The sequence below is a fragment of the Stegodyphus dumicola genome, chromosome X1 (assembly GCF_044657685.1).
Source record: "Stegodyphus dumicola isolate Sdum_Otavi_A_Nest chromosome X1, ASM4465768v1".
Taxonomy (NCBI): domain Eukaryota; kingdom Metazoa; phylum Arthropoda; class Arachnida; order Araneae; family Eresidae; genus Stegodyphus; species Stegodyphus dumicola.
The window spans coordinates 251,358,095-251,370,554 of NC_140780.1; the positions used below are offsets into that span (position 1 = coordinate 251,358,095).

The following is a 12,460-nucleotide window of genomic DNA, read 5'->3' on the forward strand; positions in this document are numbered from 1 at the left end:
TAATATATGTCCATAAAAAAAGAAAATATAACTATTACTATATAACAAACATTTTATTCATAAAAAGCAAATTTAAAGTTAATTAAATTTTAAATTACAAATAAATTAAAGGCAGGTATTAACTTTTCTTTATACGTTTTTGACTCTTTATGGTATAACATTACCTTAAACCTTAACTGGAGGGTAATGGAGGATAATGAAGAGTTAAGGGATTATCCTGTAAATATTTGTAAAAATGTATATAATCAATATTGGATTCTTTCCGTTTACTATTGAAGGGCCAACTCTTTTCAAAAGTCTCAATTATAGCCTAAATTGAGTGAAGATTTTTATCTTTTTCTAATTTTCCTTACTTTTTGGCCAGTATTTAGTAAGTTTTGATTAAACATGTTGAAATTTAGTTTTAATAAATTAAGACTATTACAATAAATTTCTTACTTTAATTAAAAATATTTTTCAAAATTAAAATAAATTTTATTTCAAAAACATTTTCGATTTTTTACAATCTTTAATGTTTTACAATCCTTAATAATTTGCAACCATTTTTTCACATTATGTTACAGTTAGCATTTTTCAATTTTTTACACATTTTTACAATACTTCACAGTTAGCAAAAACATTTTTCAGCAATTCACACATTTTAAATTACTAAAAGTTTACAGAATAGGTTTTTAAAATAAATCTAACAGATAGCAGCTTAACACTCAACTTTACCTTATATTAGCACCCTCTATTTATAAAGTTAGAAGAAAGACAATACTTAATATCACTTATGTTTGGCATGCTGCTTCACTCTCCAAATACAAATATAGTTGGTAAGTTAAAACTGCCTTTTTAGTTTTATTTATGTATTATTTTTTATAAATAGTATCTAGTTTCTTTTTGATTTATTTGCATAATTCGTGTCGGGGAAGTTTTTTGTAGGCAAGAGTTTCTAAACTACTTTGGTTTTCTACTCTTAATTGACTTTAATTATTCTAGTCTCTACTTGCTAATTTCTCTAAATTCCACTTGTTTAAATTTCTTTTTAGTAATTCACAACATTTGGTTTTGAATTTTCCTTTTACCCTGCTTACATGGATGATGAAACATGAATTGAATAATTGAAGAGTTAGGTTTGGAGGCAACTTCCCCTTGATAAGTCTGTCTCCTGTGTGCTCAACAATTATTCACTTATGCATTTTTATAAATTTTTAGGATTAGAAAATTTATTGGAATTATATATTTTACATTTATTATATGGTGGTGATGTGTATTTAGTTATGGCAAAGCCCACTAGGGTTATCTGCCTAAAGGGGAGGGATGCCTTCATGGAGGACTTTCTAAGGGAAACTGGCTCGTATACATGTTACACATGGGGAAAACCACAAAAACACCCATGCAGCCAGCCCGTTGACGGGGTTCGAACCGTGGACCGAACTACCTGTGTTCAGCGACTTTACCACTCGGCTGCTGGTGGGCCCATTTATTATATATTCATATTCATAGATTTTGATATTTGCACTTGATTTACATATGCTCTCAGAATTTAAATGATATTGTAGATTAGTTCGCAGCAATAATTAATAACTTATTTGTAATTTAAAATTTAATTAACTTTAAATTTGCTTTTTACGAATAGAATGTTTGTTAAATTCAAATTTCATTCCTTGCAGCAATGGCGCAAGAGAATTATTTTAATTTAATTTAACTTTACTATATTCTTTTGAAACTATTATTATATAATATATATAATAACAGTAATAATGTAATAACAGTAACTATAAAAAAAGAAAATATAACTATTGCTGTTAAAAAGAAATGAAACAGTTTACATATGATTTTATATTTAGTTATTATAATGTATTAATTATTCCTAAAACTAATTATTATTTTCTAAGATGAATTTTTCATGGCTTTTCATTTCATGAAATAAATTTTTCGACATTTCAGTTTATGATTTAATACTAGAGATGTATATTGTTACAGAAAAGTACAGAAATAAGCAAGGGCAGTCTCAATAAAAGCAGTGTTTTTCACATTTTAGCAGAAATGTTGAATACTACTCTTTCCAAATTTGAACGTAAATATACTAATACAGTCAAAAGTCGTTAATTCGGACACCCATAATTCGGAATGATCTATAATCCGGACATCAAAACTAAAAACTTTCTGCGCATGCGCCACGTTGACACATGCGCAGAGGCGTTCACGCGTGCGCGTGAGACCTTTTACGACTGCGCATATGAGTGTGCGCAAGTGCAGAATACGTTTTCGCGTGCGCATTTTATGTATAATGGACGTATAAGCTAAAATTATCTAATTATCTATTTCAGTTAATGTTGATGATTGCGTTGTTCCTTAATTTTCGAATTGCATCCGGCTTATTATTTTTTGCAGACTGTAAGAGCAATTTTATAAAAGTAAGCTTAAACTTTCGATTATATCAAATAGAATTTCCGATATATATTTGTTAATATGTAAAGAATCTAAAGCGAAAGTATGTTTTGAAATCCGAAATCTGTTTATCAATTTCACGATGCTCGGCGGCGGGCGCCTAATGAATTGGAAGTTGATTTGTCAGCACTATCCTATCTTCAGCGCAGATGTTTTTATTTTATTTGCCTTATAATTCCTTACCAAATGTAGTATTTCATCTCGATATGCTCCGTCTTTGATATGATTTAAAACAAGTTCCTCGTCATTATAATTCGCTTCCGATAGCGAAGAAAAGTGACAGAGGTTATTGAAAACAAAAAAAATTTCGATTGACAAATTAGTCGGTGTTCTTGACACAGCAATTATAGGACTTGAACGGCGGAACTTTGTAACTGAACAAGAAATTATGTCTGTTTAATAGAATTAAAGAGAAAGTATTATCACATGAAACGAAGCAAAACTTAAACAACTTACATTGAAAGAAATGTTTAATAAAGTAAACAAATAAATATTAAGCTTTTTCTTTTTGCAAATTTTGATACCCTTTGATCATAATTGTTCTTTATTTCATAAATTACGGTTTCATATTTTTAATTTTAGAATTTCTGCATGCCATCTTACGAGATTTAAACTGATGATCTATAATCCGGAAAAATCGATAATGCGGAATCGCCGAAGTCCCGACGAGTCCGAATTAACGACTTATGACTGTAGCAGTAATTTTAGGGAAATATTCAAGAGTTATAAATATGACCTAGTAAGAACTTAAAAAAGTGAACTGGTAATTAACTGCAGCTTAGGGAAATAAATATAGGTAATTACAGAGCACTGTATTAAGGAGATCATCAAAAGCAGGCTTTGAGAAACACACAGTTTTGAAGAAATTTTAATATTAAGCTGAATTGAACTTCATTTAGAATTTTGGATATTAAATGAAAAATCCGCTTCTCTTTAATCTTGATAAAAATAAGAAGAGTTTCCATTGCCGATGTTAGTGTTTTAGAATCTCTGTTAGAGTATACAAAGGAAATTTGTTAATTGTATATTTAATAAGTGATTTTATATGTAAAAATAACCTTTTAATTTGCATATTGCATGCTATGTATGAATTATTGCAAAGTGTTGCTCTGAATCAGTTTGCTCAGAACTAGCAGTTTGTTTTATCGTAAAATACTGAACTCTTCGAAGGAGAGAAATACAGGAATGCATTACACTATAAAAAAATACTGAATCCATTTTTTTCCTTTAAAATATTTCTATCTTTTTTGTAAGTAACCTTTCTGTTAATTTTACTATCTTATGTCACATTGTTTATTGCAATATGTAAAATGCATTTTAATTGTTTTTGCAGAATCTTTTATACCTTCATTATTGCTACAGCATGTCTATTCTCATAATTTGTATTGCTGAACGTATATTGTGTGCAAAATTCCTTTATATATATTTCTGTTTAATATGTTTAATGGTGCTTCATCTTTTCTGTGTTATACATATATAATTACTTAAATTTTTAATTTTTTTTTATTATTCTACATTAAAAAAAACATGACAGCACTTACAAAATTGAAATTTGAAAAACATTTACGTATGGTATTTGCCATTTTGGCTTCTTTGTATGTCAAAATTTATTATAAATATAGATTTAGTCCATTTTATCATTTGCAGGAACTGACAAAATAATGTTCAATGAGTGAAGAATTGTTGATTCATTTTGTGGAGCTCTGCAGTTAAAGTGGAGTCTTTTTATTTATTTATTTTTATTTATTTATTTATTTTTTTTTTAAGTTTAAATTGAGCATGAAGACTTATTATTTATGTTTTTGTCTTCTTGCTTAGCAGCATTTTTGAGGAATATCTTTGGGTCATTTTTCACATGCAGTATTCTATGCATTTAAAATTTAAATTTGAAGAAATATTGCATATTTAAGTCTTTTTATTAGAAAATTTGATTTTTTAAGATTTTGAGTTACATATTTTGGAGAGTAATTAATAATTCCTGTAGAAGAAACAAGAGTTTAAATCTATAATGAACATGAAAACACCTTTTTCATGTCCCTAAAGTTAATATTTTGTTTGCTGTAGGTTGGAAATTGAACTTAACAGGAGACTACCAAGATAATTTAAAAGAACCTATTTGTCCTTTATGCAAGAGAATATTCTTTGATGTCCACACAATGCGCCGCCATCTAAAATGTCATCAAGTTTTCCGTGAGTCATTTAAGTGCAATATTTGTTTTAAAGCATTTACCCGCAAAGATAATCTGAAATATCATATAAAGACTAGGCATTAGATTTTTCCCTCTAAAAGATATTTTATATAATATGATAGCTAAAAACTAATTATGTTACATAACATCACAGAAAGGCTATTCATTGAAGCTATTTTATTATGTATAACTGTAATCAGGTTTTTTTAAATGTAAAACATTATGTATAAGTTGATGTGCGAAAATAAAGTATATATGTTATTGAGAATGGAAGTATATTGATATTTCATCCTACATAAAATTCTCAATATTTTGCCATTTTTTATTTGCAATGTTAGTAATAATATCCGATTTTGAATTCACTTTTTTAACAGTGATATATATCTTCCACATGTGTTCCTCCCTCCTCCAAAAATGACTAAAAGGAAGGAATTTAATCTAAGCACACTGATTACCTTGCAAAATCTGAGTGTGTCACATTATATTTCCAGTTAATAATTTGTTTGCAATAATAGTTTGGTTTTATAAGATGATAAAATTTGAAGAAATGTTAAGTATCTAAGGATAAATTCAGTTTTTTTTTCCTCTTGCCTTATTGATCAGAAAGTTAACATTACCAGTTAATGTAAGTTAAAAATCTATATTAAACTAAAATACCTTTGTTTACTTAAATTTAACTTTTTTTTTTTTTTTTTTTTTTCAATCAGGAATTAGTAATTGCTTGAAATTCCACTTCTCCTCCCTCTGTTGAAGCAAAGTGTATTTAATGATTGATGATGATAAAATGATTGGATGATGACAAAATGATGGATTCACTTAATGATGATAAAATGATGGATTGCTTTTCAATAATTTTCATATCTGGAAATTACTGACTTCAGAGTCTACGAACTTTAAATATGTAATCAAATACACTCTCTGCATAAAAAATGCTCGGGGACCGCATAAAAAAAATCGCAGAAAACTTCAATGAGTAGCTATAAAAAATAGTTTTCGGAACACAATTAAAAAGTATTTTTTTAATGTGGCAAATAGGGACCACATAAAAAAAGGCTCACGTAGAAAATATGAATTCAAAACCTTACGAAATAACTAGGAATTGCTTTTTTAATGCAATAAAAACACAAGACTTGGCAGCTACTTGGAATCTCGCCAAACCTTTTAGAATCTGATTTAGAAAATACACACACCAATATTTTTATATATTTTATTTACATATGTAGTTATTTTACGCATACGGAATTTTGTGTTTTTTATGTGTAAAATACATATAACCATTATCCTTCATAGTCTGACAATACACAAACTTTCTTGTGGTAAAACTGGTTCAAAATCGCTTTTGTCACTTGAAGATACTACCTCGCACTCGTTTAGAGTTCTTTTGTTTCAGTTACCATGTAATTGGTGATCAGTTTTTGTGACGATTTGTTTTACTAGATACTAGTATATGTCTCGGTAGCCAGATATACAAGATTGAAGCTGCTTTTAAAATTTTGAAGTTGTTTCAAATTTGGCATCGATTGCAAGAAAATGACATTTGTATTCTTAACTTCATCAATTATGTTTCAATTCAATTGAAATTTTCATACACTGCACACAATATATATATATATATATATATATATATATATTGTGTGCAGTGTATATATATATATATATATATACACAAAAAAGACCGCACAAAAACATGTTTGAGTGTACTGCACTGTCAAGTCAATTTACAAAAATGCATGTTTACAGATTTAAGTTAAACACACTTTATCTTGATGAGTTTTAAATCTGTCACTCACAGTAATACATTCAGTTCAAAATTAGATTCTCAGTATTTAACTTGGTGCATGAAAATTTAGAATTTAAAAAAAAATTTGCAAGCCACAATTACATATTGCTCTTTTAATATTTCAATTATACACATAATAAAAATGAAATTATAATTATACACATATAAAAATGTGTAGTATGTTAAAAAATAATTCTGTACTCTTTATATTACTAAAAATTCAATACAATGCAAATTACTTTATATTACTATACACTAAACATTCAATAAGATGTAAATTAAATACAGAAAAAGCATGTTTTAATACAAAACCTGACACTGCATGCCTTCTGCGAATTTAATGAACTCTGATAGACATGATGTTACTGCTAAAGTTATGCAGTCATTCAGATGCTCATTTGCTATTCTGGATCTGAACTTTTAATTTTAAGAAGTTTATTGTTGAAAAAATACTTTCATAGGTACGTTGATCAAAAGCAGAAGTTTAACCTTTCATAAGTTCTTTTAAGAGTGGATATTTTTTCTCATCTATGAATATCCAAAAATCTGGTTGTGTTATTCTTGTTTTTAATTGCAGATCAGACAGAAAATCAATTATTTCTATTTCTAGACTTGCAATTTGTGCGATATTTCAGAAACAGTATGAATTTTAAATGAATGAAGCAATATCCAAAAATCTGTATCTGATATTCTATTTGCAGAATGCAATTTTTGTAGTAGTAGTAGTTACTTAAGTTACTGTGAATTCTTTATACTTTGCTGCTACTATTGATAGGTTAATTCTTTAGTCTACCCTCCCAGAAAGCAACTACATTAACTTGCCTATATTATTTTAATGTTTTATTTCCTTCAAATTATTGTTAAATCAACAATAATGCATCCTTGGCTGATATTTTGCAAAAAAACTACAACTTGTCCAGTAGAATTGTTAACTACAAATCTGTGCCGGTAATGGCTAACTTGTAGAAACAAACAATTTTCTGTTTCTTACAGATAAATAGGCTATTCATGTGTGTTTGCACTTATAGTTGTATCTCTTGGAATCAGATAGTACTGTAAAACAAATTTGTAATTCACATATGAATCACCTGTATCCACACATAAACCATTCTGCTCGGTCAGCCAACTTCTTTGCTTATTCTTTGCAAGTGGAGTAATAAGGGAAAATATTTCTTCTGAAACTGATGGCAAGAGACATAAAATGATGCCGAAATGCTCGTGCACGTGATAAGTAAATGATCTTGTGGATTTTTGAAGAGTAACCAATTGTATTTCAGCTAATTCCAGCTTCTATCTTTCCGTGAGCTTCTATCTTTACCCTGCAGGTTGCCTCAGCTATGCTGGGAAAAAGTCACATGTGATTCTTGTGATTAAATTGGACGTTTTTAAGTTTGTGAATTATGCAACCTCAAAATTAGAGCCTAAAATTACCAAGCAAACACACATATTTTACATAATTTCCATGCATTACCGTGTCTAAAGTTTCTGTAAATTATGCACTCTTCAGTATCAACAAAAATTTTTCAGTTGCACATAGAGTAGAAGGTGACTATGAACAGCATTACTTTTGCAAAGGTAGTGCTATAAAACTGAAAGAAATTTAAAATATCTTCGTAAATGACGATGGAAAAAAAATGATATAAAAGCAAAATCGTATTTAATTCAATTTTTAATTGCATAATCTTCTAAGTTCAGTTTCAGACTATTCAAAGCAGCTTTTAAACATAACAATTCCAGAATCTGCCCCCCCCGAAAAAAAAACTCAAATACAGAATATGATTTTTTCCCCTATTATTTAAAAAACTGATTGTATTTTAGCCAAATTTAGGCATGAAAACTCATGAAGCCATTCTCAGTGATAAGGTAAATGTAACCTTTATCTTTTTCTATAACACGAGTTTATCTTTTTTGACAACATGAGTCTTCATGTTCCAATTTAGAATTTAAGCTCACAAAGCAATCTTATAAATCTTTAAATTCATAATTGATAAATTTAAGTATTTTTGTTGATAATTATATGTATAATATTTATCTCTATCAAGATTTTTTTTTTTTAGATTTCCCTGTAGGAATCAGAATTTTAAAACCTTAAAGATATATGCTTTGTGGATTCTAATTTTCTCTACGATTATTTGTGATTTAAATTAATTGCTTCAATAGCATATTAGTTGATTTAATGCTATTTCTGCTTGAGCAATAAAAATGAAAATTTCGAATTAAATAAGCATATAATTAACAAGCAGTATTTTTAATTATTCAATTTTTTTATATTTATGGATTTTAAGTTGACTATAATTAATTTCATTTTACAGTTAATTAAAAATATATGCCTTACATGCACATTTTCAAAATGTAAGCATGTCATTCGTGCATTGTCTGTAGACAAGTTTTGCTGTAGGCTGAAGTCTCATGAAATTTTTTAGAGGAACAGCACATTAATTAAAGTCTACTCTACATGATCAGGTGACCTCAGTGACTAACTGATTCAGATTTCATTTTTGGTCATGTGTTGTGACTCATCTCACTTGTCTGACAATACCATCAGAAGCCCACGGAATTCATCATGGAAAGGGGAGCAAGATTGCACCTGCCATTGGCAAGAGCCTTGAGCACTGTGCAGGTGATTGTATGACTTCGCTGAGTTCTGCCCCCAATTTTGATGGAGAATACCCCGTGGGGACAGGTAAAAAGGTCTCCTACCCCTCTTTCCCTATCCCAACCTCTTGAGAGGACTTTCGGCTCACCACATATTTAGAGTTCCCCCATGCGGCATGGACACTATACATTTACAAACATCATGCCTTCTCCACTATTCAAACCTGGGCCCTTCAGTACTGCAGTATGCTTCCCTAACCACTATACCATCTGGGTGGCTATTTGTGGTTATAGTATGATCTACATCAAATAAAGTTTATGGGGATAAGCAATAGCCATTAAAATGAAATTCATACACATTTTTGCAAACAAATGAAAATAGGGATAACATAAGAATACCTGGCAGATGGTTTGGTATCTGCTTAAGAGATACAAAGCTTTATGTAGCCTCATAAACAAGATACAGTCAAATACTGAAAATCCGCCGACCTGGAACCTGCCAACTCCTGAAATTCGCGTTGCCTTTCAAAATATAAATATTCAGTTTATAGGTTCCAGAAACCGCAACAATGAGTACGAAATATCGAAGAAAAAATACTTAACCACATAATGACCTCATAATTACTGAATAACGGAAATATCAAATTATTGACATCATGATAAAAGTTTTTTCTCCTCTAATCTGCATTGAGGTAAGAAAGCAGATGATTCACTCAACTCTTCTTTCAAGTTCACAATTTACGTTGTATTTTCTAAGCTTTGTTATTTCAAGAGATTATTTAATGCTGCCTTTTTTTTAAATCTAGATACTTTGTGGATAAATTAAGAATATTTTAAATTTCAGCCCTTTTTAATACAATTACAGATAAGAAATGAACTCATCATTTCACTGCTTGCAACGTTGAAAAACGTAAACACGTTGCATTGACGGTAATGCAAAAAGTACAAATTCTGCAAAAGATGGAGATAGGTGCATTTTATAGCAGAATTGTATGGAATTGCGATACGATTGTGTACGATATATGGAAAAATAAAGAAACACTGTTGAAATTTTACAGCAACAGTGATTCTAACACCGGAAATCTTTGCATGAGGCGATATAATAAGGCATATATAACACAATGAATAATATAATAAATTTATATACGTAATAATAATTTAACGCATATAATAATGTTATTGCAATATAATTATAATGTATATAATAATTTAATTAAATGTATGTAATATGCCTTATTTATTTTGAACTTTTAGTCTGAATATTATGATTTATCTTTTCTGTCTTGAAATCCTAAAATCCGCACAACCTCTGGTCCCAAGCTTTGCGGACTTCTGGACTTCTACTGTACTGATAATCATAACAATATGTAACATAAAAAATGTTGTTACATGCAAAAAATTCAAAATCAGTTTCATAAAATTAAGAATTTGGAAGTAATCCAAACATATTAAGGCAACATGTCTCAGATCAACATAACAGGGCTTGAGCTTTGAAGATATTAAAAGAATATCAATAATTCCTCATTTTACATAAAATATATTTTCCTTGATTTCCTTCAAGACAAATTTTACTGTCTATGCAGAGAAATTTCTTAGTTTCAGTGTTTCTGAGTGTTCGTGGCTCTTATTAAAAAAGCAGACAGAAGTCCTTCTCATCTACTTGACTCACGTTTTAGGATCTTTAGTTAAGAGTTTGGAAACAACTCTGAATGTGGCATTTGTGACAACTGCCTGTGACCAAATGGACATCTCACGAACTACGACTTTGAGGGAGCTATATTTTCCAGCAACCACCAAGATCACGAGGGGCAAAATCACATTTCAATACTTCCCAAAGACTGTTAGCTTTCCATCTCCATGAACAGAGGGTTGGGGTAGTTAAACCTGATTTACCTTATTGTATTGTTATAGAGTTCTCATCATAAATAAGATACACAACAGAAGCTGAAAGTATTAGCAGCTATGCAATTTTAAAGTGCAAGAATAAAAACTCGATAATAAAGAATACAAGCCTTAAGTTGTATAACTTATTGATTCTCTCAACTTTAGCTATGATGCAGCCTTGTTTTTTTATTCCTATTATTTTATTTATGCAGTCTTTAAACTACAATCTAAAAGTTGGTTACCATTGGTTTTTGTATACAATTTTAGTATGCAGCAAAAGAATTGTACAAATGAGTTGCATTTTAGATTGATACAGCAGTATGGTTTCTAGAATAGTCATTTTATATAAACTTTGCAAATTTTAAAATCAAGTATTATGTAGTATCTTATATTTAAAATTTAAGGGTGAAGTATATTGGTTTGGCCATCATTAGACCTAGAACTTTAAATTGCAGCTGGATCACTTTATGGACAAAATTAATTTGCAACATCATTGAAACAACAATGAATGTACAGTATTGTTTTAGTATACCTAAACTGAATTCTTTTCCTGCCTTAATACTTTTTTTCATATTTCAAAAACCAAACTGAATACCAATAACCTAGGAAAATCTCATGGATTTTTTTCTTTACTTGAAAGAAGTATTAAATGTGTTGCACTTTAAAGGGAGGGGGGACTGATAAAAGAAAGTAGTAACACAGATGTCATATGATAAATAGCATTTATTTGAATTGAGTATTAATATTATTTAATTTCATTATAATGTAGAATACACAAAGTAGACAAAAGACAATATGAAATTTAGCATAAAAATACATTTATAAAGACATGTACAATTTTAAACAAAAGCTTATTAAAGAAGAAAAATATCAAAATCAGAATGTAGTATGATTACAAATACCTCAAACCCATTTAATTTTTTTAATAATATAACAGTGTCAGATGATGTTTTTCTACAAAGGTACAAAATAATGCTGAATCCAGTGAGCAACTCCAACTTTTTCTACCTTGCAAAGCACCCAGTCAATACATTTTTGCTTTGTCAGATTCTTCAAATATTGATTATTACTTTTATAACTGTTTTAAAAAATCTAGTGTTATTGCAAGTCTCAAAATATGAATGAAAAAACAGCATTTTCTTGTTATATTTTTCTATTAATATCTAAGGCACAAGCTGCATTTTTTTAACCCTGGAAAAAAAAAAATACAAAGCATTAAATAATATATAGTTAGTTAATACTACTTTCATATTAAACAGGAAATAAAAAAATCGTACAAATTAAATTTGCAGGGTACACATTTCTGCACATGGAAATTAAGTACTTTTAAGGACCCCATTAATGAAAAAAATTAGGGACCCATCAACAAATGGGAACTGAATAAATTCAGTTAAAAGATATTAGCTACTTCACTTCTCAACTTCACCATCCTAAAAATAAAATAGATCCACAAGTAGAATGATTTATTATTAAACATAATTTAATAAACATAATTATAAAACAAATTTGAAAATAAAATCAACTTTATAATGTTTATCAAGCAGCATTAACTATTTTACACTTATAATAGTTGGAC

At 29.0% G+C, this 12,460-nt stretch overlaps 2 long non-coding RNA genes across 6 annotated transcripts in view; one reads left to right on the top strand and one right to left on the bottom strand.

Moving 5' to 3' along the window:
- Positions 1–1,777: 1,777 nt before the first annotated feature.
- Positions 1,778–4,893, top strand: LOC146993474 (uncharacterized). Its single transcript, XR_015038464.1, has 2 exons — positions 1,778–4,150; positions 4,501–4,893. It is a non-coding gene; the product is annotated as an uncharacterized LOC146993474 (long non-coding RNA).
- Positions 4,894–11,589: 6,696 nt separating this feature from the next.
- LOC118185061 (uncharacterized) overlaps positions 11,590–12,460 on the bottom strand; it is a 30,706-nt gene continuing 29,835 nt past the window's right edge. For all 5 annotated transcript variants that reach the window (XR_004757544.2, XR_004757541.2, XR_004757542.2 and 2 more), the window contains one exon: positions 11,590–12,075. This is a non-coding gene — a long non-coding RNA (uncharacterized LOC118185061). The remainder of the gene's footprint in view (positions 12,076–12,460) is intronic.